Genomic DNA, 14,118 nt, shown 5'->3' with positions numbered 1-14,118 from the left:
CAGGGTGGCTAAAACCAGTCTCCTAAATTGATTACTCGGTAAAGCGACATATAGGTATTTAAACATTATCATAACTGCAGAATGCCGACACCTAAGAGTCCAATACTGGTTAACAAACTTTCTCTGGATCGGATTATGCCCATGTCCTACCCCTAATGACACGACCTAAATGTATGAGCACGGCTGCTGTATTTACGATCACAATGAGCTTCCTATAGCCCTGCTCCTTAGCGACCCGTGATTGACTGCCTAGAAGCCACGCCCATGAGGTTGACGACGTCTATCATCACTTAGTCCCGCCCATCGACCGCACGTCAGGGAAGGGCGGGTCGGTGCGCTAGTGCGCTTGCGCGGTGTTTTGGCTTGTACCCCTGCAGCGGCGGATAATAACAGCAAGCCCCATCATGTTGCTGTGCAGTGTCAGTGCAGCTGCAAGGAGCACTTTATGCTGCGCAATGGGGGAGCTGCCATATTAAAAAGGGGACCACAGGCGACCAAAGTGTATCGACTAAGGAACGTATTAGTAAGACTTCTAGCCAAGGATTTGCCGCTGGATCATCTCCCGGAAAGCCTACACCGTGCCCTCGCCTCCCTCCCTTTCCTCTACTGCATGGATGTAAGTTATTCACCTACTGTATTCTCCCTTGCTGTGAACTGCTGGAGCAGGCGTCCTCACCCTACGGCCTAGATGTACTACAACTCCCAGCATTCCCCGGAAACCCTTTCAGGCGAGATCTGTAGTTTACCAACTGCACGAGAGCCTACAAATGTATGATCCCTACGCCAAACTGTGTAAACTGTCTGTGCCACTGCTTTGGCCTCAGTCTTTTGGGCTGTGCGTAGAATAAAGTGCATGGAATTGATATTTATATATATATATATATATATAGAAAGGATTGTTTGTTTTTCCATATGTAACAAGCATTTGTGCTGGCTTCTCTTGCTCATCAGTCATTCCCAGCCTTTGTATCCCTGCTGTTGTTGGCTAACTGCACACATCCTGCTTCTACACTCAATCCCTTACATACATAGATTGATATGCTTTTAGTAGACATGGTAGAGGATTCTGGGAGTTGTAGTCCATAGATAATAGCCACATTGGGGGCACAGGATAAGCAACTACATAGAAATTTTAAATTCTTTGTCTCCCATCACTGGCTCAGCACTGTGCAACAATTTAGAAGCTGATTTCCTCCTTCCAGTTGTGAATATGTTGTGTATGTTGCCTGCCTACCTGAATGAAATTGAAATGGAATAAAAATATTATATATACCTCCCCCTTCCTCTTTCAAAACTTGGGTGAACTTCACCAGTATGAAACTGTAACATATTGGGTATGGTAATGGGCTTGTTGTGAGTTTTTGGTGCTAATGGTTTGTTTTTTTGCACACCCATCGACAGAATGCATTTTGCTCTAAATTGTATAGCCTTTTGACAGATTCTTGTGTGATTGGGCCCAAATATTATATTTTTTGTTCTAAACTATTTTATCACTGTGTCATATTTTACCCAGGATTCTGTTTTTTTTTAGCATGCCAAGCTAATTGCTATACTTGGTATAGCTGGCACATATTCTATGTTAGTGGGAGGGTTTATGGGCACCTCCAGTGGGTGGTTATCAATGCACATCTGGGTGGCACAAGATACAAGCACTGTGGCTGCCCTATTCTCTATGTCTGCTTTAGAATAAGTGGGGCTATAGGACCTCATGGGTGACTTTAGTAAGAAAAAAAATAACCAGTGCAGTCTATGGGTATCAGGCCCTTTTGCGCCCCCTTAATAAAGTTCTTGTGGAAACATCTGTCTGGGATGGCAGCCCTGAATATTATGACCTAGACTGATCACTGGAACATAGTGTGCAACATTTATGATTGAAAATAAAGCTACGTGTGTAACTAAGAATGGCATATGCTGACAAAGTCATGAATTCTTACATATCTGCACATCTGAAATTGCTCCAAGATCTACCATATATACCATATGTATTTACAGTGTAATATATACAGACACCGAAACTGTTTACAAGCTGCAACCTAATTCATTTATGTTTGAATATTATTTGCTCATGTCTTGTCTCATGTCCCTTGTATGATAAATATATATCTATATCATACAATATCTTACTCCACAGATACTATGAGTAATGCAGAAATACTGAAACAGAATACAGTGGCTGCCAATTTAAATACCTACTCTATAATGGAGGCACAGTATGTCCTTATAAAATGCATGAATCCAAAACTTCTGCCTATGCACAGGACATTGTAAGCATACGTCATTCAGATAAGTGGGCAATTGAATGATAAGTAAGCCCACCCTAACCTGTGTGATCCCCCTTCGGTGATGTCACTGTGGGTAAGAAATATGGCAGCAGTCTGTGGCTCAGAGTGCATTGTAAATATGTGGGTTAAGGCATTGTTTGGTTAATTCCCCAATGACCCAATTTTTAAACCTGTCAGACGGTTTTGCTTTTGCTGAGAATAACAGACGAAATGATTTATTTATTTCTGTTTTATGAATGAATAATATTGTACTGTCTGTTTATCCTGATGTTTTATGGAATGATTCATTCATTGGCATATTTCCTTTCCTGTGCCAGTAGGACATTGCACTGACTTTGTTTCTAGTGCTGGAAGTGTCACTGGTACAGGGGGTATTTTGTTCATTGGTTCTTTACGCTCGCTTAGAGGCAGGCTGGATGAACATGGGACTTGGGCCAGGCAAAATAAAGAACAGAGCTCAGCTGGTGCTGGCATTTTCCAAAACTGCTCTCAAAAGTGAAAAGGATATCCTGTACGCTAGCCACCTGCTCAGCATCAGATGGGCACGGAAAAATTGATGTAGGATGGTGAGACGTGCTTCAGGGCAAAACACATCTATAGCCGTGCCCTTTATGCTGTTGTTTCCCATTTTTTTGGTCTATATATGGTGTACAGATAAATGGTAATCTTTCATTTTTCTCTTTTGAAGATAATAACGTTTGTACTCTTTTGGAAACTTGCTGAAATTGCAAGAATACTGATTCCCTAGAGAGAGTTTAGTAATAGTGGCATAGAGCTGGGGTTTCATGGGTGCTGGATTTTGCACTTTAACATGAGTTTGAGGGCATTATTGCTTTGTGTTTTGCCTCACTGGTGAGCGGTTTGAGCACTGTTTAAAGCAGATATCTGGCCTGTTCTCTGTAGCCTTTAAACCAGGGATAGTAAGTGATATGCATTTCAGGTGCTGCAAAATTACAACTCCCACCAGTATTTGCTCGTGCCAGCTAAACATATACCAAATGCTTGAATTTATGTAAACAGTGTCTACATTGTCATTTCTAAGGGTTTAAGCACACGGGCAGATTCACCTGGCAACTAATCGCCACTTCTGCGGGGCGACAATCTCCCTGAACTGCCTTCCCCCTGCCTGCCGCCTGCTATAATGAAAAAACGCCAGTGCCAATGCACTCGCGTTGCTTCGATTTCCGAAGTTGCCTAACAAGGAACCTTCGGGTGACTTCGGAAAATCAACAGCCGCGTGTGAATTGCCGCAGCCGATTTTCATTTTAGCTGACGGAGGGCAAGGAGAAGACAGTTCAGGGAGATTGTCGCCCCAAAGAAGAGACGATTTGTCGATGGGGCGACTAATTTACCCGAATCTGCTTGTGTGGCCTGACCCTATAAGTTTAGGGACTGTTATCAGTATTTGTTTCTAAATGTTGGCGAGAGAATTCAACCTGTTCAGGGAAAAAACCCTGTACCCCCCCACCCCAGATAGACCTCCTCCCCCGAGGCTAACTACTCCCCCGGGGAAATGCCCCATACTCCATACTTACCCCTCAGCGTAGATTCTTCCAGCAGAGTTGCATGCATCCATCTTCCGCGATCTCTGTAAGATGATTGAGAGATCGTCAATTTCCTTGTAATTTCACGCATGCGCAGTTGTCGCAAACTGCTTCAACTCTGCATGCGCAGAAATACTGATCTCTCAGTCAGCTTACAGAGATTGCGGAAGATGGATTTGTGCAACTCCGCTGGAAGAATCTGCGCCAAGGGTTAGCATAGAGTATGCGGCATTTCCCTGGGTGGGGGGTAGTTAGCCTGGGGGGAGGAGGGAGGGGTGTCTACCCTGGGGTGGGGGGTACGGGTTTTTTATGAACAGGTTGAATTCTCCTTTAAGGAGAAGCTGACACCAGAAATCAAACTTTTTTACATCTATCATAATATTGCCTTTGAAAGCTACTTATAACTTTCACATAAAGTATTTGCACAATGCTATTACATTACCTGTCTCATGCCCCATGTTCCTGTATGAGGGGGCTGCCATATTTGTGCAGCAGGAGTCCGTTAGCATTAGAAATGCCAAGATGCGACAATCAGGTTGGCAAAACAGTCAGGTTTAGGAACTTTAACTTACAAAAACAACCATCTCCACAAAAAAGCGATCAACATGACCTATAGGTAACTTCTAATGTACATTAATACTGTATTTTAAAAAGTCGTTTTTGTGTCAGTATCATTTTAAGAATTAATGGCCCTTATTGTGATGACATTATTGTATTTGTATTTATTAACTTTGAAAGCATGTCCTGATTATAAGTATGGTTTATTGCTTAAAGGGGTGGTTCACCTTTATTTTAGTATGTTATAGAATGGCTAATTCTAAACAACTTTCCAGTTGTCCTCGATTTTTTTCTTTTTTTAGTTTTTGAATTATTTGCCTTTTTCTCCTGACCCTTTCCAGCTCTGAAATGGGGTCACTGACCTCGACATCTATAAATAAATTCTCTGTAAGGCTATGATTTTATTGTTATTGCTTCTTTTTATTGCTTAACTTTTATTCAGGCCCTCTCTTTTTCATATTTCAGTCTCTCATTCAAATCCATGCCAGGGTGCTAGGGAAATTTGGACCCTAGCAGCTGGAATTCCTAACTGGAGAGCTGCAAAATAAAACTCATAAACCACATATAGAAAATGAAAACCAGTTGCAATTTGACTCAGAATATCACTCTCTGCATCTTGCTAAAAGTAAATTTAATAACAATCGCTTTAACATAAAGCAGAATACCAATGCATCTCAGCCTATATTGTTTCTATATCGTTTCTTTTTACCCCTTGTCGTCCTATAAAAGTGTGCTAAAGCCCATAGAGGTTATAAAGAGAGGGCTTTCTTTGGCAGTCTATGGCCAATGGCATGAATAGAGACATGCATGATACCTCAATGTACCTCCTTACATTTAGTTAAATGAAATCCTCCTTTTGCTTCCAACAAAAATGCACAATGGGTTTTGGATAAGAAACCCTTTAGTGACAGCAGGTTTCCATTCAACTGAATGACACATGGCACAGAGGGGTGCAAAGCACTAAAATGCACGCAGATGTGCTTGCTCTTGACAATATCCACAAATTTTCTTTGCTCCTATACACACACTTTACAACTTGAACGTTCTGTCGATGCTACAGATGCAAGGGTTCTGTATTTTTTTGTGCCTACACACAAATTGTACTTGCATTGTAAACAATTGCTATTATGTACAGTTTCAGATTGTAAGCTCTAATGAGCAGGGTCATTTTTTTCTTCTGTATACGTCAGTATTTTAATGAAACTTGTATGTTCGAGATATATATATATATATATATATATATATATATATATATATATATATATATATATATATATATATATATATATATATATATATATATTTTATATATATATATATATATATATATATATTTTATATATTTTATATATATTTATATATTTTATATATATATATATATATATATATATATATATTTTATATATATATATATATATATATATATCCCTCTAGTGTATAGAATAGGTTGGTGTTCCATTAATACATGTACAATATTTGTAAATAGTGCACCTGCACAGCTGTTGGCCAAAAATGCCCATGGCCATAAATTATAGTAATTCAAGCCGGAAACTTCTTATCCAGAAAATTCCAAATTATGGGTAGTCCATACTTAAGTTATGGAGGTCCAAATTATGGAAGGACCCCTTATCCAGAGATCCCGAGTTCCTGCGCATTTTGAATACCTGTAATTTGACACCATTCCATGTTTTTTTTTTTTTTTTTTTGCTATTTACTAGTGCTCACATGCTTAAATCATTATGCAGATTTATTAGTGATATTATAAGTGGCACAAAACACATGAATTGATCAGTTTTCTCCAAATAACTGGAACAATGCAATAACATGCAAAAATGTGTTTTCAAAATCACTCCTCCCTCATTTATGCATGCAGTCGTGCTGGGAGTTCTGTAGCAGCTCGAAGTTCCCCCGTAAACATCACGATTTCGAGCAGAGATCCCCAACTTTTTTCACCTGTGAGCAACATTCAGATGTAAAAATAGTTAGGGAGCAACACAACATGACAAATATTCCTGGGTGTTGCAAAATAAGGGATGTGATTGGCCATTTAGTAGCCCCTATGTGGACTGGCAGCCTACAGGAGGCTCTGTTTGGCAGTAAACCTGGTTATTATGAAACCAACATTTGCCTCCAAGCCAGTAATAAAAAAATAAGCACCTGCTTTGAGGCCACTTGGAGCAACATCCAAGGAGTTGGTGAGCAACATGTTGCTCACAAGCCACTGGTTGGGGATCACTGTTTTAGATGCTGATAATTAGTTTTATAAGAGAAATTGTGTGAAAAGATCTAGAGTCTAGCAGCATGTGTTGTGTCAAAAATAAGTCATTATAATTTTATATAGCACCAACATATTTTGTAGCACTTTATAGAGAGTACTTGCGGCGAGGGCGACCAGGGTGGTGTGGGGGCCCCTGGGCCCCCCAGTCCAACACTGTGTGTGTATATATTTTGCTACTTGGAAAAAGTGCCAGTATATGCCATGCTGCTCTCTATATGTGAAAGTTGACAGGACTGGAATTTCTCTGTCACTGTGCACATGAAGAAAAATTTGGAAACATTTGTGGATCCCAATCATCAGGTTAAGCATCGCTGAAAGAGTATACACTGGACACTCCCTCACTTACATTGCATGTATGTACAGTATACAATACACACTGTAGCTACCTCGAAGCCATAACCTGAAAGCAAAGGGCCCGGTTTGTGATAATTGTAACAAGTGCAGTTTCCAGTAGCAACAGTTCGATTTGAGTACCCTGCTATAAGTTAAAAAATGAAAGCAACGACAAGATTGGTTTCTGTAAGCAGCTGCCTCCTGTTGTAAATGAGCCTTTCAATCAGTGTTTTCCCAAACCATGGAACTCCATTTGCTGTTCTAGTTAGTCCTTGAAAGGCAAGTAAGGTTTGGGCGACATAAGAAATGTTGATGAATGGCTTATACTAGAGACCTGCCCAAACCTGCTTACCCACATTCTTTCCCCCACAGAGTTAAACCTGCCCCTGATGTAAGCACAGAACCCGGGAGTGCCGTCGCTGAACCCAGAAGTGATGTCCCGCTACAGACCGTTTTCTCCCAGAGATTTTGCTTTTTGTTTCCAATGGCTGCTTACCCGACCCCCTGCTTATACCACCAATGGTTTACTAAATCTGTAACCTTGTCCTTAACCTAATTGGGCACTGAGCAAAGGGTTATCCTTCAGGAAAGGAGCTTTTATCTGACAACATGACACATTCTTTCTTATCTGTACATCCTCACTTTGAAAGAGAAGAGCTTTGCTGTTCACAGTTCATCTGTAAAGGTGTAAAGCAACATTATTTTTACAGAGCTGTTAAACAAGCCAAGCTCCAGCTATATAGCTGTCCCTGCCTATGAACCCCACCCTTCGGGTTGAGCCTGATTTCATTCTTTGGGTATATCCTGGACAGAAAAAGCCACTCTTTTTAGCCACATTTCTTTAAAACAAGACTCATGACCTTGCCTTCAACCAAAAAATGTGGTCTCTAAACATAAAAAAGGAATCTGTTTAAATATATATGTTATGATTTAGGTCCTCTCCGGTGTGCAGCTGAAGGGAGTGGCCCAGAAAGAGCTAACATAAGATCTTGTCACATCTAACAAGGAACTAGCTTGTGATTAGCTGGTGTTTATTATCTGTAGCCAATTATTAGCCTTTGTTATGTGAATAAATAGTATTTCTTGCAATTTTGCATGATGAATAAGAGACAGGCCTATGTATTCAGTTACTTTCTGAGTAATATTTTATTTTGGCACGTGGGTTTATAATTCCCCCCTTTATCTTTAATGGGTAGAATGAACGCATAATATGTTTTATCTACTTGTCTTATATAAAGTAACTATAGTGGTGTCCATTACTGTCAGCCCTAATTCTGTAATTTATAGGGACAGATCTGGATTGTTGACAGTCTGTTGCTGTAATTTACCAGGTTGTGTACAGTCTGCCTTGGGATTAAATGAATCACTGTGTGTGTATTTACCATAAGGGCATCATGGTCTGTGCTGGTCATTAGTGGAGGACGGGTGGCTAGGAATCCACTCACAATCTTGCTGCTTTGCTTGGCTACCTTCAAGGCATGTGAATTAATGACTCCCAGCAGTAAATCCATGTTATGTCTGATCTCAACTGTCTCGCCTGCTTAACCAATTAAACCTGAGCATCTCAGGCTGCCTCCTTGGGTTGTCTCCTCCACTGAAGAGCCTGAATATTATCTTGCAACATTTAACATTTAACATTGTTCATTTATTTTTAGTTTTTTTGTTTTTCTGATCATAACCACACCAGGGGAACTTCATCTATCCGAATTGCATGTAAGGTTCTGTATTAGTTGCTCTTAGTATATTTTTTTATTTTTTAACTCACATAGTGGTGCCATAGTCCATACCTAGATGTCTAAGCCCTGTCATTTATCACATTGCAAGGCCTCTAGAAAAAACATTTTCATTTATGACAATTCAGGAATTGCATTGTTAAAGGAGAAGGAAATTTTATTGCCAATAGATTAGCTGCAATATAGCAAGCTGGAATGCTATATTTATTCTGTAGAATGTTTGACCATACCTGAGTAACAAGCTTTAGAAGCTCTCTGTTTGTTTAGGATAGCAGCTGCAGTATTAGCTTGGTGTGACATCACTTCCTGCCTAAGTCTCTCCCTGCTCATTTATAGCTCTGGGCTCAGATTACAGCAGAGAAGGGGGGTGGGAGAGGAGCAAACTGAGCATGCTCATGCCCAGGGCAAGGAGTTTAAGATGAAGGCAGGAAGTCTGATTCAGAAGCCCATGTGTACACAATAGAAGGAAAGAAATGCAGTATTTCTTTTCAAATAGTATTTCAAAGGTTCAGTGCGCTAATAATAGATTAATGGTGGATTTCCGAATACCTAGAAATAGAATGCAATATATAGTGTATTACCCTCTTTAAATTGGAATATGCTCTTTATATTTTACTCACATACGGATCTCTTGATAGTGTACGTGTCAGAGAAGTGATTGCCACATATCACAAGGTGAGGGGATCGTTGTTAGTTCAATCTACAAAAGGAAAAGCTGTAATTGTGAAGTAACGCTGGAGGGTTTGGCCCTGCGGGCCGTTACACTTACCGGGCGATGCGCACAGGGAAAGCCTTCATGGTGTATACGCTGCCGTTTTACCGGTTACTGCCAGTTGAGATTGTTCGTGGCGGCGTCTCTGTTGCAGCTTGGTTTGCGTGTCTGTAGGGTGAATCGACACGGATTCTCCTGTGTATGTTAACCCAGCGATCTGGATTTTTCAATGCAGGAAACCAAATCAATTTAACTCAATAGTTAATTAAAAAAGGGAAATATTTATTTTATCAAAACAGGCCCTGTTTTACAGTTTGCAACATAACTAAAAATGCCCCTCGATCTTATACAATGGCTTTTTAAAAATATATTTTACCTCATGGAAACTGGAGTTAATTAGCCCCATTCTTATATATGGGGTCTGTGTCACTGGGAGCACACTAAAATAAACTGCTGCTAATGGGGTCTGTTTAAACATCTGTGTTTATCGTAGATACAAAGGGCCCTAAAACTTATTTTGTTAATTTTTGGAGAATGTTCCCCTTTCTTTCCAGAATAATTCTGCTGTTTGTCAAAGTGTTTGACTTGTTTTGTGTGATTCTTGGGAATTTTTCTTTGGTGGTAAAAATGAAACAATTAACCTGCTGTTTGAACTTGTACTGCAGCATTTCTGTTGTAAAAGGGCTACTGTAACTTGTTATTATGTAGGTATGTTTGCTTTTTTGTGCAACCATATGTTTTGAACATATACATGTAATGTGCATTGCTGGTATTAAAATTAGTATGCGTCAGTGGCGTAACTACCTGGGGAGCAGGGGGTGCGATTGGGCCAGGGCCTGCACCCCTTCAGGGCCCCCGGTAGATCGCGCACCACTGAGTTTTTTACTAATTGGGGCTTACGGAAGGGGGGTGGGGGCCCGGCTACACGTCGCTCCCCTGGGCCCGCCCCCCTCTAGTTGCGCTACTGGTATGCGTTAAAATCTTATTCGTGGTATGTTAAGTTAGGTAATGAGTGGTTTAAGATCAAGAAATCAATGTTTATGAAGGGGTATTATACACCAGTTTTCATTTACTGATAGCAGTGACAAAAATAGAGGTATTTTTTCTGTAAAATGTACCGGCCGGTGGGGGTTGGGAACACAAAGGGGCGGACCATGATGTAAAAGGGGGTGGAGTCACACACAGTGACGCAACATGCGCGATGGGCAGAAACCTGGAAAAAAAAACACCGGTAAATACTGAGCAAATTGGGGGGCGCGCCAAAGGCAACTACATTGCAGGTAAATTTGTAGTACCGGCCCCAGCCTTGGCAGGTGTTATACCGGCTAGGCCTGTAAAATACCGGCTGTGTGGCAACCCTACTGATGGTGTAAGCATTGCAGGGTAAGGTCCCTTTAAAGCGATACTAACACATTGCTATAAAAATCATAGGAACATGTCAGTATCAAGTAGTTGCTGCACCTGCAATAGTTTGCCCAGCCCTGCAAACCTTTGCGCAGCCGACTCCCTGACACAGCTAACTGATCTTCTGTCTTGATTGCGTGACACTTGGCTGGGGGCGGAGCAATCCTTTCATTGGCTGAAGTCCTGTTTTCATTTGTAATTAGCCTATGGAAGGATCATGCCACCCCCAGCCCAGCATCACTGAAACTGCACAGAAGATCTTTTAGCAGTCGGAGGGTCGGGTCAATGGAGGTTCGCGGGGCTGGGGGCGTCATGGAGGGGGGCTTTCAGGGGAACTATTGCGGGTGCAGCAACTACTTTATACTGACATGTTCCTATGATTTTTAATAGGAACATGACAATATCGCTTTAAGACACTCAACACATGCCAGGCACCTTTGGTATGTGAACGCCTTAAAGGAGAAGTAAAAACCTAAACATTAATACGGTTTTATATACTGAACTTACTTCACCAGCCTAAGCACTTTTTTTTTCTCTGGCCAGGATTTACTCTTAATTTGTTTTGTTAAATACATTTTAGGTGTTTCGCTTTTGCAACGAAACATAACTTTGGATACTGTAGACAGCCTGTATAGAAAGTATTATTGGCTGCTTTTACAGTTCTTTTTCCCCTCTAGGCCTGAAAGGTAAATCAAGGTACTTTATAAATGCTTTGTTGCTTTATTTTGTTCATGTCTCTAAATAACTCCTGTGTGATCGGGCAGTGTACTGGCATTTCTTCTACACAGTTGCTTACGAAGCACTGGAGTTTTTTTGGGTTGTGATTCTTAAATGTCATTGGTATTGTATGCCTATTTAGTTATATATTTATTTTTGGGGGCTATTAAATTAAAATACATAAATGGGATTTCCGATGATCAAACGTTTATAAATATTGATTTATCCTTGTAATAACCAGAATGGAGCTGTATGTTACATCATTGCAAACATGGAAAGCAGGGTATTGACCAGAGACAATAAATCATAAAATTGTGTGAGCTTCTCAATAAGTAAATAGGCAGTAGTTCTAAAAAGTGAATTATTTTCATTAGGACATGTTAAATAGCCTGTTGCGTTTTGTGCCTTGTGGGTCAATTACTCAGCATCAGAGACACTCTGTTTTATTTTGTTTGAGACAAATCATCACCTGCAAATTTAACTGTGATTTTTTATTAACACACACGCCCACGCATGTATATCTTATTTTTTTTTATCCTATTTCTATTTTCTTAGTTGGGCACAGATTAGCCACTTTCTTGTTATTTAGATATACTTTTTCTATAACATTTCAATTTTTTTTTTTTTCCAATCTGCCTTTTCTGAGATATGAATTCAAAATCCACTGTGTGGCATACCTCAATGTAATTAGCAGTTGTCTACAGGCCCTAATCCTTTGTAGAGTTAAACATACAATATCTTTTCCATACAATATGGACTGGAAAATCTGAACTGTCAGTAGATACCAGCTGACCAAAACACTGTTTATTGTGCTGCTCCCAGCTTTTGGATTGCCTCGCTATGATGGCAAACAGAGCAATGCTCACGGAAATAATCTGTTTTTGCTGTAACTCCAATATTCAGCCCAGATTCTAAATCATAATCTTGTCTGCCATCGGATTATTTGTTGCTCATTAGTAAGCTATAATCACAACAATCAAAACAAACGACTGCTTGTGTCATATTTTTACAACAGTGTCCCTAGACTGGTTATTTTTCAATACAGATAATTCAAAATAGTTTTTCCGCCATAGTTTACTTTTCCATAATGTGGTTTAGTTCTTGTTGCCTTTCTGCTAAGCATATAGGAACCCCTATTTCATCCCAATATGCGCTCAATGTTTTCTGCTTGTGTAGGGTAAATGGGGCATTCATCATGCAAATCTGTACCAAATGGAAATGTTTGACTGATAATATGAAATTTTGCTCTGTGAAGGATAGATGGCTTTGGTGGCTTGTTGATATAAGCAGCTTAAAAGCATATCCAATCCAATTTAACACCATGCAACCTTGATGCGTTCAGCAGTGTATATGGGTTAGAGCTAATCATATGTCTTGTGTTTATTTTCCTTTTTAATGTTGGTTATGATTGATAAGGGAAGGGTTATTAGGGAGCTGCTAAGTTACCCCCTCTTGCTATGTTAATATGCTGTGACTAATCTAGTGGTTAACAGTTTGTTAAAGTGACAGCTCTAAATTTAAAATGCAGATTTTGCAAGGAAAGTATAGAAGCATTATGCACTCTAGCTGTTCTGTATTTCTCAGAGACATTCCTCTTCATCAGCAGATTAATTGGCAACTGAGAGAATTGACTTTTCTGCGTGTGACTATTAAGGCTGATGGCACACAGGGAGATTTGTTGCCTGCTGTCTATCTGTGCTACCACAGATGACAAGTCTCCAGAAAATGCATTTTCCTTCACTTAAATTTGGATCACCGCTAGGGAAACACATTACTTGTGGCATCACAGGAAAATGTGAAAGAAGGCTGTGATTAAGCCGGATCACCATGACTAATATGTTTAACTTGCGGAAATCGAAAGGTAAATGAAGTGAAAGGTATTTTCGGGACATTTGTTTACGGCGGTAGCACAGATTTAACATGGGAAATCTCAACTGCCATGGCCTAATGGGGGACCTTAGATTGTAATCTCCACTGGGGCAGGGACAAATGTGAATGCTGAATAAGCTTTTTAAAGTGCTGCAGAAATATGTTGGCACCATATAAATAACGGCTAACAATGAAAAATAATACACAAGATTAGAGTTTAGAAGCAAAATAGTCACATTTTGAATACAGTGAATCTTCAATTCTACATACCCAGATTTTAAGTTTTCCTGCATTTTACACCATTTTTCTGTGGTCCCACCAGTTTATAATGAATAATTTATCTCCCCAATTTTATATTTTCCTGGATTTGATTGATTTGGTTTCTATGTAGTGAAGATTCCTACAGTAAAGGATAAAAAAGTGTGTTTCCCTTTTTGTGTCACTGTGTAAGTTTAGCATATAGCAGCCCATTATCATGTCGGAAGCTTGGAACTATAAAAGCAGAGAAAGGTCACAAGTGACTACTGGGAATCCTGTTTGACAATCTTGGTTACAGGGAAAGATGACAAATCTGTTGGTCTGTTTTTTCTGTAAAGGCTTACTGAAAATAAACTTGTATACTGTAATAGGACCGGATGAGCAAAACAAGGCAAACTGTCAAAATGCAGGCAAAGCTCAGGCCCAAATA

At 40.0% G+C, this 14,118-nt stretch overlaps 1 protein-coding gene across 1 annotated transcript in view; it reads left to right on the top strand.

Moving 5' to 3' along the window:
• Window positions 1–305: 305 nt before the first annotated feature.
• snrk.L (SNF related kinase L homeolog) overlaps window positions 306–14,118 on the top strand; it is a 49,738-nt gene continuing 35,925 nt past the window's right edge. Inside the window, exon 1 of the mRNA XM_018267486.2 lies at window positions 306–616. The gene's annotated coding sequence lies outside the window, so the exon portion shown is untranslated. The remainder of the gene's footprint in view (window positions 617–14,118) is intronic.

Source organism: Xenopus laevis, chromosome 6L, assembly GCF_017654675.1.
Source record: "Xenopus laevis strain J_2021 chromosome 6L, Xenopus_laevis_v10.1, whole genome shotgun sequence".
Lineage (NCBI taxonomy): Eukaryota > Metazoa > Chordata > Amphibia > Anura > Pipidae > Xenopus > Xenopus laevis.
This window is presented reverse-complemented; position numbering and strand designations above follow the sequence as displayed.